This window comes from Amborella trichopoda, chromosome 12 (assembly GCF_054954075.1).
Source record: "Amborella trichopoda isolate Santa Cruz 75 chromosome 12, AtrichopodaSantaCruz75HAP2 v2.0, whole genome shotgun sequence".
Lineage (NCBI taxonomy): Eukaryota > Viridiplantae > Streptophyta > Magnoliopsida > Amborellales > Amborellaceae > Amborella > Amborella trichopoda.
Genome location: NC_142347.1, coordinates 8796567 through 8800420, shown reverse-complemented (window position 1 = coordinate 8800420; position 3854 = coordinate 8796567). Strand labels below are relative to the sequence as shown.

The following is a 3854-nucleotide window of genomic DNA, read 5'->3' as shown; positions in this document are numbered from 1 at the left end:
TGAACGACATATGTTTGCATTGGCACCAAAGTAACCATTTGCATATAATTGATGAATTAATCCAGATGTCTAAGTACTCTATTTGTAGGTTCGAGACCCTAGGATATAGATGCGTTTATTACCCCTCTTGCTCATATTCATCAATTTGCTCCCACTAAAATCTTTGAAATAACCTCGGGGCAAAAGTAAAAGTGCTTTAATCCCTTCAGCAACAAAAGTTCTTACCTCTCTTTAGACAATAATAATGAAGTCAAGTAAATTATCTTGGGCAAGCTTTCTATGTTTCCCATATAGCATAAACCTTATGTACTTTCTCTTATCCAACCGTCTATTTTGAATGGAGGGTTAAGATTGCCCCAATCACAATGTCATGTCTCTATTCTATTTTATTTTTAATTTTTTTCTATAAACTATTTTGACACCAAATTTGGACATCCAATTCTCTATTAAACTTGCACTAGCGAAAAATATTAAAAAAATATTTTCAATTAAATAAAATGACCAAAATGCCCTTGAAATTTTCAAGGGGTAATTTTGGTCATTATATTTTATCGAAAAATTATTTTTAATATTTTCTATAGGTGCGCCCCAATGAAAAGATGACATATACAAAACTTCATATTCATATAATTTGTATTAAAAAATTAAAAATAAAATACCTTGAGACGTCAGATCTAATATCAAATGGTGAGTGGCTCTCTTGATCAAAATTGGATGGCTGGATAGTAGGAAAAACATAGATCTTCTATGCTGTAGGGCAAGTATAGAAACCTTTCCCAATTATCTTATCTCCAATTTTAAGGGTTAGTGATTATGAAGTACTCTACATTAACTATATTACTATATTACAATTCATCATAACGTAGTTGACGCACAATCTTGAAAAATCATTTTCTTAAAAAGTCGGGGCCCATGATATGGTTGCCACGAATGACAAAAAATTCATGGAGATTACTTAGTCATCAATCTTATTTAACACACAATCCCTTATTGTAAGCTTTTAGGTAGTGGTGATGGCTGTTGCACAGTGGAAAACCTAACAAACTGTCAAATGCTTGAACGCACGGTTGATAGTTTGAACGCACGACCGATGGCTTGACGCACGGTCGATAGTTTGAATGCACAATCGATGGCTTGAACTCATGGTCGATAGCTTGAACGCACGACCGATAGCTTGAACTCACGATCGATAGCTTGAACGTACGACCAATAGCTTGAACTCACGGCGGATAGCTTGAACACATGACTGATAGCTCAAACTCATGGTCGATAGCTAGAACACACGACCAATAGCTTGAACTCATGGTCGATAGCTTGAATGCATGACCGATAGCTTGAAGTCATGGTCGATATGCACGACCGATGGCTTGAACTTAAGGTCGATAGCTTGAACATGCACTCGATAAATTTGACTGCCGCCTCATAAGTGGAACTTACACTCAATAAGCCTTGCACTAACTCACATCCAGGGCAAAATTCAACAACACCTCCTCTATACCGTGAAAGCTTGGATTGTACCAGAACGCTCCTAGTACCAGTCGGACTATCATTGAAATCGGAGCAAGATTCAAAGGTTATATCTAGAAAAACAAAGTACTTCTAGTAGCAGTTGGATTCCCGTAGGAATCAAAGCAGGATTCAAAACTAAAATACTCCTAGTTCCAGTCGGATTCCCGCAGGAATCAGAGTAGGATTCAGAGGTTATATCTGAAAAAATTAAACATTTCTAGTACCAGTTGGATTCCAATAGGAACTAGAGCAAGGTTCGGGGGTTATACAAGGCGCAACAAAGATCGGGATCTGGAGGCACGATAGGAGCTCGCATTCTTCGAAGTGTTGATCACCCCCCTTACTTGGTGCAAAACCAAGATGCAATACGGTATTTGGTGAGCACACACCCAAGATACAGTCAGATCATAAACAATCAGAGTTTCTGAGTTGCACGCTCAGAAAACTCTCTAAAAATACAATAATAATTGGGAAATTATCATAAATATACATTAATTTTCGTCTATTTAGAAAAAAACCTTTAACTTTCATAAACCTCGTCCACACCCTTTTTCTTTAATTTTGGCATTTTTTTGCCTAAAATAACTTTCACGGTAGTCATATTACCTTGAAGCACAATTACGGTACTTAAAGTACTGTAAAACTAAAATATTATATATTATTTTAAGAACCGTAAAAACTAACCCATGTTTTACGGCATTTTAAGTACCGTAAAAACTAACCCATGTAATACGGCATTTTAAGTACCGTAAAAACTAACTCATGCAATACGACATTTTAAGCACCGTAATACGATATTTGAAAGGCCGCAAACCCTTTTCTACTGTTTATATTTATCTCTTTCATCCTATTTATATTTATCTCTTTCATCTCTCTAATTCTTTTTATGTTTATCTATTCTTTCTCATTCTAGTTCTTTTTAGGCCAGTGATTTCATGCAACGGTTGTATCATAGTATAATGCAGCCACACTTCTTAAAAACCATGTTTCTAGTATTTGTATGACCCAAAATTTTGCATACACACTCTCTTTATGTCAATAATGAATCTTAAAAAAAAAAAAAAAGTTCGATTTTAACCCTAGATATGGTCAAATGAGTCTCACTCTAACAACAAATCTAGACCATTCATTTAGTGAATTTCAAGATCTTAACCTTTACAAACTTAAAATTATTTTTTTATTCTTTAACATTGTTCATCTAATAATAATAAAGCCATCTAAAAAAATTGGAAAAGAAAAATTCCTTCTAAGACCTAGATCTAAGCATCTTATCAAGATGGATGGCCTATGTTAATTGGGCAAAAAAAATATTTTCTAGGTTGTGTTTTCAAAATTTTCTTTTTTGTAATTGTTCATTAGAATTAAAAGAGTGTATATTTTAAAATTTGGATCAAACAAATAATATTAACATGATTTTTGAAGATTGTTGCATTATACTATGATACAACCGTTGCATGAGATCACTACCCTTCGTTTTAATATTTATCTATTCTTTCTCTCTAATTCTTTTTTAATATTTATATCTTCTTTCTCTCTCTAATTCTTTTTTATCTCTTTTTTCTCTCTCTTTCTCTCTTCAATGAGATTTGTATAACAACCTATGTGTACCTTACCATCCTCTATAAAAACTCCCTTCAAACCCATCCCCTATGGAAATTAGATGGTGTTAGATTTGTATATCGTTGGAATCGTGTTTGTTGAGATGATGAAGTAAGTAGAGAAAGAAAGAGATTTAGTGAGAGAAAAGTTTTAGAGAGAGAAAGAAGAGATAAATATTAAAAAGAATTAGAGAGAGAAAGAAGCGATAAATATAAAAAGAAAATTAGAGAGATGAAAGAGATAAATATGAATAGGAGAAAAGGGTTTATGGCATTTTGAGTGCCGTATAACATGGGTTAGGTTTCACGGTACTTAAAATACCGTATAACATGGATTAGTTTTTACAATATTTAAAATACCGTATAACATGGGTTAGTTCTTAAGGTACTTAAAATGTCGTGTAACATGAATTAGTTTTTACGGTAATTAAAGTACCGTAATTGGCTTCACGGTAATACGACTACCGTGAAAGTTATTTTGGTAAAAAAAGATCCAAATTGAAGAAAAAGGTATGGGCTAGGTTTATGAATGTTGAAGGTTTTTTTTTCTACATAGACAAAAAATAATGTATATTTGTGATAATTTTCCATAATTAAACTGATCTTATTTAAAGGAAAATGAAATATCAAGAAGAAATTTTATGAGTTCATTTTTATTGAAAAATACCTCAAATCCCTCTTCAAAGTGTTGCTGAAAATTTCCATTAACTTCACTTCCTTCACTCACCCAAATTCATATACCTCCAT

General features: G+C 33.1%; 1 long non-coding RNA gene across 1 annotated transcript; it reads right to left on the bottom strand.

Moving 5' to 3' along the window:
- Positions 1–609: 609 nt before the first annotated feature.
- On the bottom strand, positions 610–3854 carry LOC148779423 (uncharacterized). The gene is made up of 2 exons (XR_016045147.1): positions 3775–3854; positions 610–1852 (listed from the first exon to the last, which is right to left on the bottom strand). It is a non-coding gene; the product is annotated as an uncharacterized LOC148779423 (long non-coding RNA).